Genomic DNA, 21,918 nt, shown 5'->3' with positions numbered 1-21,918 from the left:
TAGTTTTTGTTCTATTTTGAAAAGGGTCTGGTGCTCATTTCCAGTTCTTTTACCACTCCTACATTCTTGATTTTGATTCATTTCTTTGGCTGGATTTCAATGTCCAATGGTTTTGTTCGTGAAAGGCTTACTTCTATATCTCTTACACACTAGATTCCAAGTACTACGTTCCCTCTGTTTTTTCATATTTGAGAAAGCCTGCTTGTTGACTTTATAACTGAATTATGTTGTTGAGCTACTCTTTCTTTTTTTTTTTTTTTTAAACAGGCTTACTTCACTTTATTTTTCTTCTATAAAAACCTATGTTGTAGCCACAGCTAGAGCCTGTGTCCTCTGCACACAGACTCTGGTGTGGACCAGGTCAGTGAATTCCTGATAAGGAGATTTGGTGAACACAGTCTCCTTCCAGAGGTCGAGGGTCAGGTAGCTCTAGGTCTTGGAGATGCCATCGAAGGTGGCCTTGGCAAAGTTGCCCAGGGTGGCAGCCCCAGCTGAGGTGTGGCAGTCATGGATATTGGCTATCATCAGCAGCTTCTTAGGTACTGGGGTCGAGACCATGCCAGTGCCCCAAGCGCAGGGATGAGGCGCACCAGCACAGAGCCGCAGTGGCCTGTCACCTCCTAAGGGACAGTGTGGGGCTTGCCAATCTTGTTCCCCAAGTAGCCTCTGCACTCGGGGACAATGGAGAGGTTGGCCAGAATACTGACCCCTCAGATGGCAGTGGTCCCCTCCTTGGAGCACTTAACACTCAGACCGATGTGGCCACTGTAGTCCACGATGGCAACCAACGCCTTGAACCTGGTGCACTGGCCGGCGCGGGTCTGCTTCTGCACCAGCATCATCTTCAAAACCTCGTGCTTGAGAGAGGCCCCCTAGGAAAAAGTCAATGATCTCAGACTCCTCCAGGGGCCAGGAGAAGAGAAAGGTCTCCTCCAGGGATTTGATCTTCATGTCCTTGACCAAGCAGCCCAGTTTGGTGAGGGGCATCCACTCCTTGCCCTTGGCCTTGCCTCTGTGAGCTCTGTGGCCTTGGGCCCATCCCAGATCTTGGCAGCGACCCCAACTGGGGATGCCCCTGCCCTAGCCTCTGCAAAAGATGCCTCAGTTCCCCATCCCAGGGCCCCCTCCTCTCCCTGCTGCACCAGCCATCTGCCATTTGGTGTTTTCTCTGAGAAGAAGCGGGCTACACTTTCTTGTCCTCAGAAGTTGGTGGATATTGCTCCATTTCCTTCTGTACCACAAGCCCAGCCCAATTTCACTCCTTACAGGAATATGTGTATTAACATGCATAAAATATAAGGATATTTTATATATAAAAGATATATCTTATGAGATATATATAACATATATATATTTCTTATTATTTTACAGTCTATGAACTCCATATTGATTACCTGCCACTTATTTTAATCTTCGTCCCTTTTCTCTGTATTTACTGATTATTATTGTTTTTGTTTTCTTATCTTTTTTTTTTTTTTTTCAGAGACAGGGTGCTCTCACTGTGTCATTCAGGCTGGAGTGTAGTGGTGTGGTCATACTTCACTGCAGCCTCAAAACCTTGGACTCAAGCAATCCTCCTGCCTCAGCCTCCAGAGTAGCTAGGACTGTAGGCCTGAGCCACCCCACCAAGCTAATGTTTTGTAGAGGCAGGGTATCACTATGTTAACCAGGCTTGACTCGAACTCCTGGGCTCTGGTGATCCTCCCACCTCAGTCTCCCAAAGTGCTGGGATTCCAGGCATGAGTCACTGCGCTTGGCCCTGCATTCACCGATTATTGTCAGCATTTCCTCCATGCCACTAATTCTACTTTCAGTCCTGTCTATCCTGTTCCCTGCTCTTCCTAAATTATTTCGTAGATCTGTGGTGGCTGTCTTTAGGATCTCAAATAGTTTCCTTAGCATTAAAAATTTCACCATTCTTTTCATTCTGTTATTTTATGCCTCATTTTGGGGCCTTAGTTTTCTAGAATAATAATATCATGGCCGGGCGCGGTGGCTCAAGCCTGTAATCCCAGCACTTTGGGAGGCCGAGGCGGGTGGATCACGAGGTCAAGAGATCGAGACCATCCTGGTCAACATGGTGAAACCCCGTCTCTACTAAAAGCACAAAAAATTAGCCGGGCATTGTGGCACGTGCCTGTAATCCCAGCTACTCAGGAGGCTGAGGCAGGAGAATTGCCTGAACCCAGGAGGCGGAGGTTGCGGTGAGCCGAGATCGCGCCATTGCACTCCAGCCTGGGTAACAAGAGCGAAACTCCATCTCAAAAAATAAAAATAAAAAAATAAATAAATAAATAAATAAAAATAATAATATCATAAAGTTATTCTATATCTCTTTTTTTTTTTTGAGATGGAGTCTCCCTCCCATCATACAGGCTGGAGTTCAGTGGCACGATCTCGGCTCACTGCAACCTCTACCTCCCAGGTTCAAGCTATTTTCCTTCCTCAGCCTCCCGAGTAGACAGGGTTTTGCCATGTTGGCCAGGTCTCGAACTCCTCACCTCAGGTGATCCACCTGCCTTGGTCTCCCAAAGTGCTGGGATTACAGGCGTGAGCCACCTCACCCGTCCAGGGTTATTCTATATCTTAAAGTACTTCCAGGGGATCTTTTATGTTTGTTTGGAAGAGACATATTTTCACTATTTTAAAAGTTGTTTTTCATCTTTAAACACTTGTCTTTTTACATCATATTCTGTCTTCTTTCTTTCTTCTTTTCTGCCTCTTTTTTTCTCATTCTTCTTCTTTTCCTTTTCCTTCTTTTTCTTCCTGCTCTAATGTGTTTGCTTACTTGCCCTCCCTTTATTTTTTCTGTTCTTCTTTTAAATTACATAGCTCTGGCCAGGATCAGTGGCTAGCACCTGTAATCTCAGCACTGTGGGAGGCTGAGGTGGGTGGATCACCTGAGGTCAGGGGTTCAAGACTAGCCTGGCCAACATCGTGAAACCACATCTCTACTAAAAATACAAAAATTAGCAGAGTGTGGTGCCCATGCCTGTAATCCCAGCTACTCCAGAGGCTGAAGCAGGAGAATTGCTTACACCTGGGAGGTGGAAGTTGCAGTGAGCTGAGATAGCACTGCTGCCCTCCAGCCTGGGCGACAGAATGAGACTCTGTCTTAAAAAAAAAAAAAAAAAAAAAATTCATAGCTCTGTACTGACTTCTCATTGTGTCTGACACAATATCTCCACATTAATATTAAGGACCAGACTGTCTGCCCCATTTGGAGCTATTTAAGATGTTAGGGTTGCTTTCAATCCACTTATCTTTAGCCTGAGGACATGGTGAGGGTCATGTGAAAGGAGACCCACAGTAGGTCAGGAAGAGCTCTGATTTATCTTCTGAAGTCCAGTTAAACATCCTGTACCAGTGCCCACCCCAGCTAGCTGTGGGTATATCCACCCTGTTCTTCTAACTCAACACAGAGACCTGGAAAGATGGGAAGCTGTGGAGACCCCTGCTGCCTCTTTAGCCCCGTAGGGATAAGCAGGGCCTGCCACACTTGAGGTATTGCCTTTACTTTTCCCAGAGCCACCTACTCTCTCCTTCTGACAGTTTCTTTCCAAATTGGAAGACATTCATAAAAATTATCAGAGTTCTGAGCACTAATCCTGAGGGTTGGGTGTGAAAAAAGGAGCCACCCCAACAATGACACTTTCCTTGGCTGTCACTTTTGGAGTAAAGTTGTACTCCTCTGTTTTTTCACCACTTAATTTTTTAATTATTTCCTTAGATTTGGAGGCAGATTATTTAATCTTGCTTTATTTTGCCACTTGCATTCAGAGATCTCTTTGCTTTTTATACTGTTAAATTTTATATGCTTTTTTCTTTTTTTTTTTTTTTTTGAGAAGGAGTTTCGCTCTGGTTACCCAGGCTGGAGTGCAATGGCGCGATCTCGGCTCACCGCAACCTCCACCTCCTGGGTTTAAGTGATTCCCCTGCCTCAACCTCCTGAGTAGCTGGGACTACAGGTGCATCCCAGCACCCCCAGTGAATTTTTGTGTTTTTAGTAGACATGGGGTTTCACCAGGTTGGCCAGGATGGTCTTGATCTCTTGACCTTGTGATCCACTCACCTCGGCCTCCCAAAGTGTTGGGATTACAAGCGTGAGCCACCATGCCTGGCCCCAAATTATATATACTTATAATAATGTATGGATACAAAATACCTAGAAAATTATTACCAACACATAATTTGTTAAGAAGCAAAAAAATCTCCATCCTGTTTATTGCTCTTAAATAAATGTTCCTCAAAACTGCTGCTGTGTGACCATTAAAGAGCTAGCACACATCTCAGCCCCCAATGTCTGGACCCTGACAGACCTGTATTCAGGATCCAAATTCTGCCACTCACTAGCTGTGGGATAATTAAGCAAGTTACCTAATGCTTGTAGGTCTTAGCTTCTTTTAATGACAAAACCACAATTACTTTTGCACCAACCTAATATTAAAAAGGGGATGATGGCCGGGCGCGGTGGCTCAAGCCTGTAATCCCAGCACTTTGGGAGGCCGAGGCTGGTGGATCACGAGGTCGAGAGATCAAGACCATCCTGGTCAACATGGTAAAACCCCGTCTCTACTAAAAATACAAAAAATTAGCTGGGCATGGTGGCGTGTGCCTGTAATCCCAGCTACTCAGGAGGCTGAGGCAGGAGAATTGCTTGAACCCAGGAGGCGGAGGTTGCGGTGAGCCAAGGTCACACCACTACACTCCAGCCTGGGCAACAGAGTGAGACTCTGTCTCAAAAAAGTAAAATAATAAATAAATAAATAAATAAATAAATAAATAAATAAATAAAAAGGGGATGATAATACCTACCTCATCAGTTATGAGGGTTAAATGAAATAATGCACACTAAATGCTTACTGTGGTGCCTGGCATGGAACCCACCTACCTTCTGGGTTTTGCGTGCTGCTTCCCCTTTCCATGACACAGGCCATGGAAAAGAAATTTTTAGAATTAAAGGAACCTTAAAAGTTATCTTATCCAAGCCTCTCACATCACAAAAGAAGAATTAAGATCATGAGAAATTATATCAGATACATTATACCTACTCCCCAATACCCTGACACTGGAATTCGATTCTTGATCAATGGACAGAACATTCTGATCCTTGTGAAGGGGCATTTCTCATTGTAAATTATTAACTAGTTATCCAATTTTTAAAAACACAACAAAATCATTTTAACAGAACGTGTAGCAACAACCTGAGACCTCTGAATCTAGGTCCGGTGTACTCTCCACTAATTGACAGCTTCTCTTGCATTATTAAAGGAACTATCTTCAATCCCACGAAGGATTACAAAAATATTGATATAAAAAGTGTAAAATTTTTAAAATAAAGAAATAGACCGAGCGCAGTGGCTCACGCCTATAAGCTCAGCACTTTGGGAGAGGCAGATGGATCACGAAATCAGGAGTTCAAGACCAGCCTGGCCAACATGGTGAAACCCCATCTCTACTAAAAATACAAAAATTATCTGGGCATTGTGGCGGGCACCTGCAATCCCAGCTACTCAGGAGGAAGAGAATCGTTTATACTTGGGAGGTAGAGGTTGCAGTGAGACAAGATTGCACCTCTGCATTCTAGCCTGGGTGACAGAACAAGGCTTAGTCTCAAATAAACAAATAAATAGCCAGGTACAGTGGCTCATTGCCTGTAATCCCAGAACTTCGGGAGGCTGAGGTAGGAGGACTGCTTGAGCCCAGGAGGACTGCTTAAGCCCAAAAGTTCAAGACCAGCCTGCGTAACACAGTGAGAACTTGTGTCTATAAAAAAAAATCTTTAGCCGGGCGCGGTGGCTCAAGCCTGTAATCCCAGCACTTTGGGAGTCCGAGGCGGGTGGATCACAAGGTCAAGAGATCGAGACCATCCTGGTCAACATGGTGAAACCCCGTCTCTACTAAAAATACAAAAAAAAGTAGCTGGGCATGGTGGCGCGTGCCTGTAATCCCAGCTACTCAGGAGGCTGAGGCAGGAGAATTGCCTGAACCCAGGAGGCGGAGGTTGCGGTGAGCCGAGATCGCGCCATTGCACTCCAGCCTGGGTAACAAGAGCGAAACTCCGTCTCAAAAAAAAAAAAAAAAAAAAAAAAAATCTTTAAAAACAAAAATTAGCCAAGCATGGTGGCACGCCAGCAGGAAGGCTGCTTGAGCCCAGGAGGCAGAGGTTGCAATGAGCAGAGATCATGCCAGTCCCCTCCAACCTGGGCAACAGAGCAAGACCCTGCCTCAAAAATAAATAAATAATTAAAAAAAAAAAAGAAATAAAGAAATGCTATGGGCTTGCACATTAAGGTGGATAAAGAGACATATCATTAAATATCCAAACTATTCAAAAGATACAGGTCTCTCACAGAGATACACTAAGCTTGTGAAGGTTTAATTACTTAAAAGGAGAAAAAGAAATATAAAGAAAAAAAGATGTACTCAGCTAAGGAAAGTCTTACCTTTGTCCATGTCCATTAGTATAAAAGTTCTAATGCAAATTTATAATTCATCCTAATATATTCATTTAAAGGTCATGATACTAAAAATATAATGTGGTAATTAACTCAAAAAAAGTAATGAATGCTTAGAGGAAAAAATATTTAATGTCTTAGACCACAGTGACTTGCACCATCCTAATAGTGTACATTGCCTCTAACCCAGACGTTCTTAGCCTAAAAGGTGTCAGAGAAGGAGCAGGCTTGGGAATACATTTCACTCCGTAAAGTTCCTGAGCCACGCCAGCTTCTTTGGTGCACAGCCACCAGGGGCTCTCCTTCATGCAACCCAACACCCAGACCCTACCCTCCTCAGTTCACACCTTAAAAATGGCCCCTGGTTGTTCAGATTGCATTGTTGCTGATTTTCTTGTCTCACTGTTCCAGCCCGAAATATAGATGCCATTAACTCACATTTTTCCTACTCCTAATGTGACAACCAGTTAATCAGATAAACAGGTCAGCTTTAAATGGTTAAGAGATAAAGGAGACTAAGACTGGGTCTGGTGGCTCACACCTGTAATCCCAGCACTTTGGGGGGCCAAGGCGGGTGGATCACCTAAGGTCAGGAGTTCGAGACCATGGTGAAACCCCGTCTCTACTAAAAATATAAAAATTAGCTGGGCGTGATGGCAGGTGCCTGTAATCCCAGAGACTCAGGAGATTGAGGCAGGAGACTCACTTGAACCCGGGAGGCAGAGGTTGCAGTGAGCCAAGATCGCACCATTTGCACTCGAGCCTGGGTGACAAGAGTGAAACTCCATCTAGAAAAAAAAAAAAAAAAACTACAAAGGAGACTAGAGATACAACATCCCACTTCTTTCCCCTGTCTGGAAATATATTAGTAAGACTGAAGGTTTCAGAGATGGTATCTTCATCTTTATTGTTTAACCTAAAGAAATGACTTCAGTGGTTTAAAAAAAAAAAAAAAAGGTTTGGTGAGGTAGCTCACGCCTGTAATCCCAGCACTTTGGTAGGTTGAAGCAGGTGGATCATGAGGTCAGAAGTTCGAGACCAGCCTAATCAATATGGTAAAACCCCATCTCTAAATACAAAAATTAGCCAGGTGTGGTGAAGGGCGCCTGTAACCCCAGCCACTCAGGAGGCTGAGGCAGGAGAACCGATTGAACGCGAGAGGTGGAGGTTGCAGTGAGCCCAGAGTGTGCCATTGCACTCCAGCCTGGGTGACAAGAGCAAGACTCCGTCTCAAAAAAAAAAAAAAAATTGCCGGTCGCGGTGGCTCAAGCCTGTAATCCCAGCACTTTGGGAGGCCGAGGCGGGTGGATCACGAGGTCAAGAGATCGAGACCATCCTGGTCAACACGGTGAAACCCCATCTCTACTAAAAATACAAAACATTAGCTGGGCGTGGTGGCACGTGCCTGTAATCCCAGCTACTCAGGAGGCTGAGACAGGAGAATTGCCTGAACCCAGGAGGCGGAGGTTGCAGTGAGCCATGATCGTGCCACTTCACTCCAGCCTGTGCAAAAAAGCAAAACTCTGTCTCAAAAAAAAATTCTTGCTACAGGATCCAGAAGAAAGCCACAGCATCCCATATTTGTTACAGGTACCTGAAGTCTATAGTAGACTACTATAATAAACATGAGCAAGTCATGGTGGTTCACATCTGTAATCCCAGCACTTTGAGAGACCATGGTGGGAGGATCCCTTGAGGCCAGGGGTTCAAGACCATTCTGGGCAACATGGTGAGACCTTGTCTCTACAAAATTAAAAAGTTAGCCAGGTATGGTGGTATGCATCTGCAGTCCCAGCTACTCGGGAGGCTGAGGTGGAAGGATTGCTTAAGCTAGGAGGCTTAGTGATCTGTGACAGTGCCACTGCACTCCAGCCTGGGTGACAAAGTGAGATCCTGTCTCAAAAAAAAAAAAAAAGAACATAAAGAAATAGAATATGGTTAAGATTTGGTGTACTCCTCAAGAAGCCCAGGCGTATGGCTACTTAGTCATGGTGTGTCATCAAACATCTGAAGTCGCAGTGGCTCCAGTGTTGAAGGAGATAGCCACCCGCAGGTACTCCCTTACCATCTGCTGAGGTTCTGCGGTTCCCAAATGGACCAGAGCAGAGAAGTATCATGTGACTCCATTTCCCTACTGTACTGAGACCCCTGCTCTTTCTGATCATCCTTTTCTCTGGGCCACTTGGACCCAGGCTTGGACTCCACACTTCCTGGCCCTTCACTTGCTCACAGGCAACACTCTTCTTCCCCTTCCCAGTCAGGGGTGACAGTGCTACAACAGAGCATTGGCCAGGAGACTGGAGAATGTGCTTCCCTCCAGAGCAGCTCTGACTAAGGTGAGCATTGGCATTGCCTGACATCCGTGACTGCCCTGTGCTCAAAGTCAAAGGGCTTCCTTTTTTTTTACTGCATAATTTATTGTGATGTTATCAACATTAAATAAAACACTCATTTCATCATTTGCTTCTGTTCATGTTTTCTTGAACAAATCTTCAATTTTCTTTCCAAAATGTTGCATGCCACACTCGAGGCAAGTTAAGAACATTCATCTACAGCAACGTATATGCTCAATACATGCTGTGTGATCCTAGAAGTTTTTTCACAGCCTTCTACAAGTTTTTGGAAAATACCTGTCATGATGACCTTCACGCATCTTCAACCCAAAGGCTTTCTTGCACCTCGCAGAGCCCAGCGATGGGCCCTCAGGCTCCACCACCGCCACACCACACCCGAATGACTGTTAGCTCTTCACGCAGTACTTTCTAAGGCTCCACAGAGTTCTTTATCTAGAAAATATTGAAATCTGCTACATTGTATGCTTAACTGAAAAGCTGGTTACTCAAAGCCTCTGCTGATTCAACCATAAAATTTCAGAACAACAAATAAGCCAGAAATTTCCATACAGATAAGTTGTTCATTACTTTCATATGAAGTTAGGTGACTCTTAAGTGAATTCAAAGGCCAAATCTTTGAAATTCAGATAATGGACTTGCAAGTTACTAGAGCTCCCATTGCAAAATCCATAAAATAAATAAAACAGTTAATTATGCTTCATCATTTATACTTAGCTTTTGACAATGTATTTTCAGCATTTGCTGATGCAGCATAAGGTTGCTTTTGTTTTCCTCTTTACAACTGAACATGCAGCCAAGCAGCTTAGTCCAACACGCAGTAATTTGAGAGTAAGGAGTCATAACTTTTGGTATGCCAAATTCATACTCCTTATATTCTCTTTTTTTTTTTTTTTTTTGAGACGGAGTTTCGCTCTTGTTACCCAGGCTGGAGTGCAATGGCGCGATCTCGGCTCACCGCAACCTCCGCCTCCTGGGTTCAGGCAATTCTCCTGCCTCAACCTCCTGAGTAGCTGGTTGGTCATTCAGGAGCAAGTTGTTCAGTTTCCATGTGATTGTTTGGTTTCGAGTGTTTTCTTAATCCTGAGTTCTAATTTGATTGTGCTGTGGTCTGAGAGACGGTTTGCTAATAATTTCTGTTCTTTTGCATTTGCTGAGGAGTGATTTACTTCCAATTATGTGGTCAGTTTTGGAGTAAGTGCAATGCGGTGCTGAGAAGAAAGTGTATTCTGTGGATTTGGAGTGGAGAGTTCTGTAAATGTCCCACAGAAATGAACCTGGCACCTCATTTGGAACGGTGAAGTCCTCCAGCCCTCTGCATCTCATTCGCTGGGAGCTGCATTCTGGCTCTGAATTCTCTCTGCCATCTTCCCTTTTTATTATTTTTAAAACTCGCCGGGCACGGTGGCTCAAGCCTGTAATCCCAGCACTTTGGGAGGCCGAGGCGGGTGGATCATGAGGTCGAGAGATCGAGACCATCCTGGTCAACATGGTGAAACCCCGTCTCTACTAAAAATACAAAAAATTAACTGGGCATGGTGGCACGTGCCTGTAATCCCAGCTACTCAGGAGGCTGAGGCAGGAGAATTGCCTGAACCCAGGAGGCGGAGGGTGCGGTGAGCCGAGATCGCGCCATTGCACTCCAGCCTGGGGTAACAAGAGCGAAACTCCGTCTCAAAAAAAAAAAAAAAAAAAAAAAACTCTACCCCGTGTGACAGATTAGAGAAAGAAAATTCTATTCTGTTTAAATTTGTGTTGGTCTTTGTTAAAGCAGCTAAATCTTTATCCTAATTAAAATATCTTGCAATTTCAATGTCACATTTACAATTCATGTGTTTTTTGGTTACTAAATGCTATTTCATGTTCACTAATTGTTATAGAGTATTTAAGGCAAGGAGCAATAAAACATTCAAAGAATTATTCAAATTTCTGTACAAAGAGAGATAACTTTACTAAAATTGGTGGACGTTAACATGAAGCAATAGTTTTAAATGGTCGATACATCAGCTAATTATAAAAGCCCTAACCCAATGAGCAAATCCTCTTCTCAAGGACTTGTGAGTAGCAGCAAATGCTGCCTACTCATAAAGAACATTAACACAGTCTGGAAGCAGAGTGTGTCTAAATACTGAATGTATTTTTTGCTCTTTTAGAGCAGCTAGGGCAAAGGCTAGAAGAAAGATTCCAATCATTAATAATAAGTAATTTCTTGGGGCTAAATTTTATTAGCAGATGTTATCCAACTATGCTAAATCTATATTTAACAGTCTGTTGAGTTTCGGGTTTGGTTTTGTTTTGGGGTTTTTTTGAGACAGTCTCACTCTGTTGCCCAGGCTAGAGTGCAGTGGTGCAATCTCAGCTCACTGCAACCACAGCCTCCCAAGTTCAAGCTATTCTCCTGCCTCAGCCTCCTTAGTAGCTGGGGCTACAGGTACATGCCACCATATCCAGTTAATTTTTGCATTTTTAGTAGAGATGAGGTTTCACCATGTTGTGTAGTCTGGTCTCAAACCCCTGACCTCAAGTGATCTACCCACCTCAGCCTCCCAAAGTACTGGAATTACAGGCATAAGCCACTGCACCTGGCCTTGAGTTATAGTTTTAAAGTTAGCTAAGAATAGTCTGTTCATAAGAAATATGTTCAAAATAAGTGTTCATAAGAGATATGTTCAAAAAGTTCAAAAAAAACTGAGATTGTTGTAATTATGAGCTCTTTCAGAAAGTAGATTGCCATTAGATGCAAATTTCCATTCATAAATAACTCAGCTAGAGAACTGAGAAATTTAGTTTTGAGTCATTCCCTTAGAATTATAAATACAAGGAAGAAGTGAAGAAAAGAGAAATAATCTTGAAATAAAGAGCACTAGTACCTAGAGGTTTTATATCTTTGTGATGCCCAACATGACCATAATTTCTTTCTTTCTTTCTTTCTTTTTTAAGATGGAGTCTGGCTCTGTCACCCAGGCTGGAGTGCAATGGTGCAATCTCGACTCACTGCAATCTCTACCTCCTGAGTTCAAGCAATTCTGCCTCTGCCTCCCGTGTAGCTGGGACTACAGGAGCATGCCACCATGCCCAGCTAAATTTTTGTATTTCTAGCAGAGACAGGGTTTTACCATGTTGGTCAGACTCCTGACCTCAAGTGATCCACCCATCTTGACCTCCCTAAGTGCTGGGATTACAGGCATGAGCCACCAAGCCCAGCCAATGACCATAATTTCTATTTCTACTATAGCTACCACAAATAAAAGAAGTAGTATTATTAAGAGAGGCTGGGTGCAGTGGCTCATGCTTGTAATCTCAGCCCTTTTGGAGGCTGAGGTGGAAGGACTGGTTGAGCCCAGGAGTTTGAGACCAGCTTGGGAAACACAGGGAGACCCTGCCTGTACAAAAATTTAAAAAAAGAAAAAAAAAGTCAGGTGTTAAGTCATGCATCTGTGGTCCCAGCTACTTGGGCAGCTGAGACAGGAGGATTACTTGGGCCTGGGAGGTGAAGGCTGCTGTGAGCCATGATTGCATCACTGCACTCCAGCCTGGGTGGCAGAGAAAGACCCTCTCTCAAAAAAAAAAATCAAATAAAATAATTTTTAAAAAATAGAAAAAGAAATGTGTATTTCTAGTCCTTACAATTTTCTTTGTTGTTGTTGTTATTGTTGCTTTGAGATAGGATTTCACTCTGTCGCTCAAGTCGTAGTGCAATGGCGCCATCATAGTTCACTGCAGCCTTGACCTCCACAGGCTCAAATGATCCTCCTATCAGCCTCCCAAGTAGCTGGGGGACTACAGGCATGCACCACCATGCCCAGCTAATTTTTTTTGTACTTTGTGGAGACCGAGTTTTGCCCTGTTGTCCAGGCTGGTCTTGAACTCCTGAGCTCAAGCCATCTGCCCACCTCAGCCTCCCAAAGTGCTGGGATTACAGATGTGAGCCACCTTGCCCAGCCTAGTGCTTATAATTCTCTTCAGGCCACTAAAGTAGGGTGAGAGTGGTAAGAATACAGGATACCTGAATGTTGCTGAAAGGGAGATAAATCACATCTTAGAGAACATTCAGGGAACAGCTGGAAGAAGCCATGAGAACATTCAGTTTTATAAATCATAATTAGTCCTAAATTAATGACAGCAATCTCATTTCAAAGTGAGGATTAGTAATAATGAGCTAACTTTTCTCAGTTTCTCTATTTTCACTAATGGGACAGTGATCACTGTGTCACTTAGTCACAGAGCATTACACACCCACGATTCTTCCCTCTGCTTTATCCCACTTCTTACTGTCACTGCTTATTGCCATTCATTGTCAGCCTTTCTCTTCATTCCCACGCTGAATGAATTTAGGTACTTGGGGTACCTCACATCTTAGACCACTGAGATAGCCTTCTCTGCACCCACCGTCCAATACAACATTCACTGATTCATTCAATACATGTTTACATGACTAGGCACTGCAGTAAGTGCTATGAGTACCATGTTATACAAGTCAGACACCCTTCCTGCCCCAGTGGAGCACATGTTCTAGCAAGGGATGCTGGCAAACTAGCTTTATTACATCCTTGTCCTCAAAGACTACAGAGGTGGTCTTACTTCCTCCATCCACAAATTCATATTTTGAAGTCCTAACCCCCAATGTGACTATATTTGGAGATATAGAGTCTTTAAGGAGGTAATTAAGTTTAAATGAGTTCATAAGAGTGGAACCCTAATCTGACACCACTGACGTCCTCATAGGAAGAGGAAGAGACCCCAGGGAACTCTCTTTCTCTCTTTCTCTCCAAGAACACACAGAGGAAAGGTCATGAACTTGGTAGTGTTTTAACCACTTTATGTCCATAAAGTCCTTTAAAGTCTTTAAAGTTTCTACTAACAGTATGTTCAAGCAATTTGGACTTTATCAAGTTCCTCAAAATTATTCCAGCTTCTTACCACTCCTTGGTTTAAAAGCTACTTCCACATATTTTGGTATTTTTTATAGCAGCATTGCATTCCCAGGTACCACAATACCAAATCAGTGCTCTCTCACTACGTAACAATGTTATCACAAATTTAGCAGCTTAAGACAAATACACATTTACTATCTCATAGCTTTTGTGAGTCAGGAATATGGGCACATCTGTGCCTCCTCCTGCGTTTTTGGGTCTCTCAGAAAGTGTCAGCCAGGACTGGGGAGTCATTTGATGACCAATCAGGGAGTGATCTGTTTCCAAAGGTAAGAATGCATGAGGTTGCAAGCGGGAGTCCCAGTTCTTTTTGGGTCATCAGGCTGAGAGTCTTGCTTCCTTGCTGGCTGCTCATAGCTCATTTCTTGCTACGTGGGCCTCTTCTGATGGATATTTACTTCACCAAAGCCAGCAAAGGAAAGAGAAAATAGTCTACTAGCAAGATGGCAGCTACAATTTTATGTAACATAATGATGGAAGTGACATCCCATCTCCTTTTGCCATATTTTTGGTTACAGCAAGACACAAGTTCCTCACATATGCATGGGGACAGGATTACACAAGGACGTAAATACTAGGAGGTAGGGGTAACCAGCAGGAATCCGAGAATCTTTTTGCCACAAAATACTAACTGATGCATTCAATTAGAGAAACAGCTTTGCACCATGTGTAAATAGCTATCAGTCTTTTTTATTCACATTAACATGAATATTAACTATTCTTTCAAATATATTCTGAGCACCTACCATGTGCTAGGCATTAGCCAAGTATAGGATATGGTACAAAGATGAGCAAAACCAAACAGAGTTCCTGTTCTCATGAAAATTCTAGTCAGAAGGAGAGAGAAAATAATCACATGAATTAATGTGAAATTATGATTTTGAAAAATACTCTGAAAGTTTACAGTACTATGAAAATCCATAACATGAGGAAATGACCTGATCTAGTGGTTGGGCACAGCTTCTGGGAGAAAATGACATTTCGTTTGAGATATTAAAAAAATGAACAGGAACAAACTAGAAAAAGCAAGGAAACAAATTCCATCCATTCAGAAGATCAAGTGCAAGGGGCAGAACTTATAGAGAGCATCAAATTATTGAGGAATGAAAAGCTGGAGCAAGGAAACCAAGAGGTACCCCCAACTCTGATCACCACTTTGGGGTCTATACCCATATATCCACCTGCTTACTTGACATCTTCATCTAAATATTTGGTACGTCTCAAAATCAACATGTAGAAAACCAATCTCGGCTTGTAAAACTTAGTTCTTTCCCAGTATGCCCCACTTTAGTGAATGGCACCATCATCTGTAAACCGGAAGTGAGAAACCTAGGGGTCATTCTTGACAGTTCCCTCTTCTTCACTCCCACACCAAATGCACTTTCTTACTCGTTACACAACAGGTCTCTCATAATCCAGACATATTATGTTCTCTCCTGTGCCCAAGCCTCTGCTTTTTCTGATCCTATTCTTGGAAATTCCTCTCCATCCTCACCCGCCTTCTCTTTTTAGCAATATCCTAATTCATCCTTCAAGACTTAACCTGAACATATCGCATTTAGTGTTCCACTACATCTCTGCATAAACAGTACCTCTCTCCTCAGTGATATAAAACACTTTTCAAATACTTCATCACCCTGTTACAGGTTGGTTGTCTGGGAAGCAGACTTTCAGACAGATCAGCAAGCAGGACATTAGGAGGTGCTCTTGGAACCAATGCCAGTGGAAGGAGAAGGAAGTAGGATTGGGCAGAGGAAGAGCCCAGTTGAGATGTACCAAGAGTCCTCAACCAAGCGCATGGAGTGCTCTGAGCTGGGATGGTTCTTGGGAACTTTCCAAATTGGGTCAAGAAGGCCAGGACTTTAAACTCCCCTGCCAAACATGATCAGTCCATTGGATGTGAGTTATCCCTACGAAGAGGCATGACTTTGGCTGAGTAAGTTTTCCTAAGTAATCTCCCCCAAAGTATGAGAGCTTAGGGATGTCTTCTGGATGTTTCCCAGAGTTGGGGAATAAATCCTTCATTCCTGAAGAGGAATCCAGGAAGTGCACTGCAGCATCCACTATGATTCCCAGGCTCAAATCAATATACTAGAACCACACTCCCTTGTATCATTGTCCTCACTAGGTATTTTTTTGGTGATTTGTTTATTTTTGAGATTAGATCTCATTGTGTTTGTTGCCTGGGCTATTCACAGTGGCTGTTCATAGGTGCAATCATAGCATTCTACTAACTTGAACTCCTGGACTCAAGCATTCCTCCTGCCTCAACTTCCCAAAGAAGCCTAACTAGGTTTTGAGATTTTTGCTTCCTTAAAGCTAAGAGTTAGGATTTAATGGAATCTGATCAAGGAATTACTGAATAAATGACCCAAGGAGACTGATTAGCCAAAAAGACAAGACCTTACTTGGAAAAACAGAGCAAGCCCAGCATGGGGGCTCATGCCTGTAATCTTAGCACTTTGGGAGGCCGAGGCAGGTGGATCTCTGGAGGCCAGGAGTTCAAGACCAGCCTGGTCAACATGGTGAAACACCATCTTTACTAAAACTACAAAAATCAGCCAGGCATAGTGGATTATGCCTGTAATCGCAGCTACTCGGGAGGCTGAAGAAGGAGAATTGCTTGAACCCCCGGGAGGCAGAGGTTGCTGTGAGCTGAGATTGTGCCATTGCACTCTAGCCTGGGCAACAGAGTGAGATTGTCTCAAACAAACAAACAAACAAACAAAAAGCTCAGAACAGAGTGCAAATATTCTTTTTCTTTTTTTTTCCAGACAAGGTCTCACTCTGTCGCCCAGGCTGGAGTGCAGTGCCGAGATCTCAGCTCACTGCACCCTTGACTTCCCTAGGCTCAAGTGATCCTCCCACCTAAGCCTCCTGAGTAGTGGGGTGACAGGAGTGTGCCACCATGCCCAGTTAATTTTTCCACCTTTTATAAAGACGGGGTTTTGCCATGTTTCCCGGGCTGGTCTTGAACTCCTCTGCTCGAGCAATCTGCTGGCTTTAGCCTCCCAAAGTGCTGGGATTACAAGCCTTGGCCACCACACCCAGCTATCATTTAATTTTTGTCACTTAAATTTAATTACAAAGCATTTTAGTCATACAAAAAGTAGTGATAAGGAGTATCCATGTATTCATAACTCATAACCTAGTTTCAGAGAGAAAACATTATATATTTGTAGTTCCCCTGTATACTTCTCACTCATCCCATTTCTCTCCTACTCTCCCTAGAAATAATCACTATCTCAAATTTGGTGTTCATTATTCCCATGCATGGTTTTATATTCTTTATATTCTTACCACATATGTGTTCTTTTTTTTTTTTTTTTTTTTTTTTTTGAGACGGAGTTCCGCTCTTGTTACCCAGCCTGGAGTGCAATGGCGTGATCTCGGCTCACCGCAACCTCCGCCTCCTGGGTTCAGGCAATTCTCCTGCCTCAGCCTCCTGAGTAGCTGGGATTACAGGCACGCGCCACCATGCCCAGCTAATTTTTTGTATTTTTAGTAGAGACGGGGTTTCACCATGTTGACCAGGATGGTCTCAATCTCTTGACCCCGTGACCCACCCGCCTCGGCCTCCCAAAGTGCTGGGATTACAGGCTTGAGCCACCCCGCCCGGCCTACCACATATGTATTCTACTGAATGAGTAGACCATAACTTTTATTTCTGTTATCACTTTCATAGCTTCCAGGCATTCCTGGTCCCCACTCTGATGTTCCCTTGAGCTACAATTGATAAAATCTAGTTTTTAGTACCATAGGGATTCTTAGCTTATCTTCTGATCTCTTAAAGTAAACATCTTGGCCCTTGCAGCAACACATTTGCAAAATAGCTTAGGATTCTGAGCATACTTCTGCAGGTAGTTTCATTATTTACTAATTCTTCCTTTATTCTGAGAATAACCCTTTCCTGACTGTGTCTCCAAATTCTTGGCACACTCTCATTCCCTGCTTTACCATAAAATCATTCTCCTAGGTGTGTAACTCTGTGACCCAATAGTTTATAATGGCAAGAATCTACATTTTCAAGACCCAAGCCATCATTTTTCTTTCACCAGCTGTCACATAAGCTACTTCTGCAACCAGAAAGAGGACTCTCACCAGAACCCAACCAGGCTGCCACGTGACTTGGACTACCAGCTCCAGAACTGTGAGGAAAAAAAACTTCTGTTGTTTACGTCACTCCGTGTGTGGTGTTTTGTCATGGCAGCCGTAGCAAACTAATACACACACTAATCCCAATAATTGACCACACAGTATACTGAAAAAGAGGAGTGACTGAGGGTCAAGAGCAGTGAGAGGTCTGAGTTCCTGTTTGGGCTCTGTCACTCAAACTCTTTGAAGCTCCCTTTTCCTCCTCTATAAAATGAAGGGCATTAAGTATCACTTCTTCATGACCCTTAAAATTTTGAAACAAAGTAATTCACAAATGGTGAGCTATGGGTCAGGCAATTATAATACCACTACTCCATCTCAGGAAGTAATCATGGATATTCACAAAGTTTTAGTTACAAACATGTTCACGACAGAACTACATTTAATGGCAAAAAAACAAAAACAGAAATCCTGTCAATAACCTAACTTACAACAATAAAGTATGTTAAATCAGAGACAGACAATATCTCGCCATTATAAATGGTATTTTAAGTGGATATTGTGCAAACCCATTAAAAAATGCTTTTGTTAATAAACATCAAAGATATAGTGTGGAGAAACCTTGTTCTTTTTTTTTTTTTTTTTTTTTTTTGAGACAGAGTTTTGCTCTTGTTACCCAGGCTGGAGTGCAATGGCGCGATCTCGGCTCACCGCAACCTCCGCCTCCTGGGTTACAGGCACGTGCCACCATGCCCAGCTAATGTTTTGTATTTTTAGTAGAGACGGGGTTTCACCATATTGACCAGGATGGTCTCGATCTCTCGACCTCGTGATCCACCTGCCTCGGCCTCCCAAAGTGCTGGGATTACAGGCTTGAGCCACCGCGCCCGGCCAAAACCTTGTTCTTTAAAATCATAGTTGGCAGAAACTTTGAAATCCTATCAGTGAAAATGGAACATCTCACTCTTATTAGGATCTGAGCTCTGTTAGTCACTTTATTTTTTAATTTTTGGGGGTACATAGTCAATGTATTTATAGGGTACATGAGACATTTTGATGCAGGTATACAATGCATAACAGTCACGTCAAGGTAAATGGGGTATCCATCACTTCAAGAATTTATTCTTTGTGTTACAACTCAATTATACTTTTATTTTTAAATGTACAATAAATTATTGTTGACTACAGACACTTTGTTCTATCAAATACTAGATCTTCAGTCTGTGAATTTTTAAAATCTTTTTTTGAACTGCTTTATTGAAATATTGAATATACTTCAACACTCTTTAATATTAAAGAATTAAACAATACTTTATATATTTGATAAATTTTGAAATATATACCAGTAAAACCACCACCACAATCAAAATAATGCACGTATTGATCACTTGCAAGGGTTTCCTGGTATCCCTTGGTAATCCTCCCTCTCTCCCATTTCTCCTTGCTCCCACCACACTCTGCCCCTATCCCCAGGGAATCACTCATTTGCTGTCACTATAGATTAGTTTGCATTTTCAAGTTTTATGTACTCTTTTTTATCTGGCTTCTTTCACTCAGCATAAATCCATGTTGGTACATGTCTTCATAGTTCATTCCTTTTCATCTCTGGGCGGTATTCCACTGCATGGGTCACTCCCAAAAAAAGCAGTCCTTATTTCCAACCAGGTGCAGACACAACAGCTTAATTTTGTCATTTATAAGGAATTAGGATTCTCACTCTATTGAGGCTAGACTTGATATTAATTAACTTCCTTACAGACAGCACCACTTCGATATGAGGTTGTTTTTTGTTTTCCAAGACAAGAATCTTGTTTTGTCACCCAGGCTAGAGTGTAGTGGCACAATCTTGGCTCACTGCAACCTCCACCTTCTGGGTTCAAGAGATTTTCATGCCTCAGCCACTTGTGTAGCTGGAATTACAGGAGTGTGCCACCATGCCCAACTATTTTTTGCATTTTTACAAGAGACAGGGTTTTGCCATGTTGCTCAGTCTGGTCTCGAACTCCTGGCCTCATGCGATTCACCTGTTTTGGCCTTCCAAAGTGCTGGAATTACAGGTGTGAGCCACCTTGCTCGGCCTGCTTTTTGCATTTTTACAAGAGACAGGGTTCTGCCATGTTGCCTAGGTTGGTCTCAAACTCCTGGCCTCAGGTGATTCACCTGCCTTAACCTTCCAAAGTGCTGGGATTATAGGTATGAGCCTCCATGTTTAGCCTGCTTTGAGTCTTTCAAAGCATTGCTTCATTTAAATTTTACCTAAACTCCATTGTATTGCAAATGAATAAACCTAACATTTTTGGACTACAGGTATGTTTCTGGTGGGCTTTATTACTTGATATACTCAAGGCTACCTCAAGCGCAAAAAAGTAAATAGCGTATGACTTCATTTTTGTTTTTAAAGTATTTTTTTGTTGTTGTTTTCTATTGTTGAGATTAAAGGACAGAAAAAAGGGACTGGCAAACCCCACTATTATTATTGTAATAGTTTTTATTTTTATTTTTATTTTGAGACTCTCCCTCTGTCGCCCAGGCTGGAGTGCAGTGGCACAATCTCGGCTCACTGCAACCTCCACCTCCCGGGTTCAAGCAGTTCTCCTGTCTCAGCCTCCCAAGTAGCTGAGATTACAGACATGTCCCACTATGCCCAGCTAACTTGGTATTTTTAGTAGAGATGGGGTTTCTCCATGTTGGTCAGGCTGCTCTCGAACTCCTGAACTCAGGTGATCCGCCCACCTCAGTCTCCCAAAGTGCTGGGATTAGAGGCATAAGCCATTGTGCCAGCCATTACTATAATAGTTTAATTCAGAAATTCAAAGATATTTATCTAGAACGGTCAGAATACTCAGTGTAACTTCTTAGGAAAATCATGACCCTTCGCATCTCTGGAACCAAAACACATTTGTAGAATTATACATCTTATTTCACAAGTATAAATGGAATTTCCAAACTTCTGGAGTTAAAGCAGATCCCAATAACATTTTCTAAGTTTTTGGTCTCCTAATTTAGTCTTTAAATAAGAAATAATTTTATTATTTACAAAACTCCCTTCCACACATTAATCACAATATGCATCACAACACTCCTGCAAGATAGGTCAAAATACATTTTTTGTATTTGGTGCTTATTAGTATTAACCCTGTTGTAGTCCTTGAGAAAGTCACTTAAGTGAATCTGTAGTTTCTTACATGCTAATTATCATTTACAGATAAAATACAGTTTCTTTATAGCAAAATATAATCGTAAAACTGTAAGGCACGGCTGGGCGCGGTGGCTCAAGCCTGTAATCCCAGCACTGTGGGAGGCCGAGGCGGGTGGATCACGAGGTCAAGAGATCGAGACCATCCTGGTCAACATGGTGAAACCCCGTCTCTACTAAAAATACTAAAAATTAGCTGGGCATGGTGGTGCGTGCCTATAATCCCAGCTACTCAGGAGGCTGAGGCAGGAGAATTGCCTGAACCCAGGAGGCGGAGGTTGCGGTGAGCCAAGATCGTGCCATTGCACTCCAGCCTGGGCAACAAGAGCGAAACTCCGTCTCAAAAAACAAAAAACAAAAAACAAAAACAAACAAACAAACAAAAAAAACACTGTAAGGCAGCCTTCAAACATTTTCCTTATAATTAAAATCTGAAAAGGCAATTCGTTTCCTTCTATAGCTGCATCCCAGAGATGGACAACATAGCAAATAAAAAAATTTTGGAAACTCCTTTTGCAGTGTTGTAAAGCTTAAAATAAAACGTACCGAGAAAGCTCCCTCCACATGTAAATACAATCTAATGTGCTTCCTCTTACGCGTTATTAAAGCTACAAATTAGTAGGAAAGAATAGTGCCGCCCACGGTCTTTCCAACTTTTGAATTCTGGGGACTGAGAGCAAGAGTGAATGAGCCAAACGACGCGAACGCGTCCTCGCCAGCCTGGCAACTGGCAGGCACGCAGGGTATTAGTTGCCCTGGGGAGAAACACCCCAGAGAGAAATATCCAATTTGTGAATTAAATCTAGGCCCCGGAAGAAGAATGCCCGGCGTCAGACTCCGCTGAGCTCGTTCTGGAAATATCCGGCGGACCGGTGCCCCCAGGG

General features: G+C 42.8%; 1 pseudogene; it reads right to left on the bottom strand.

Moving 5' to 3' along the window:
• Positions 1 to 300: 300 nt before the first annotated feature.
• On the bottom strand, positions 301 to 1,011 carry LOC101048585 (small ribosomal subunit protein uS5 pseudogene; annotated as a pseudogene).
• Positions 1,012 to 21,918: the final 20,907 nt, after the last annotated feature.

This window comes from Saimiri boliviensis, chromosome 15 (genome assembly GCF_048565385.1).
Source record: "Saimiri boliviensis isolate mSaiBol1 chromosome 15, mSaiBol1.pri, whole genome shotgun sequence".
Classification (NCBI taxonomy): Eukaryota; Metazoa; Chordata; class Mammalia; order Primates; family Cebidae; genus Saimiri; species Saimiri boliviensis.
Note: the sequence above shows the minus strand (reverse complement) of the source record. Positions and strands in the feature narration are given on the sequence as shown.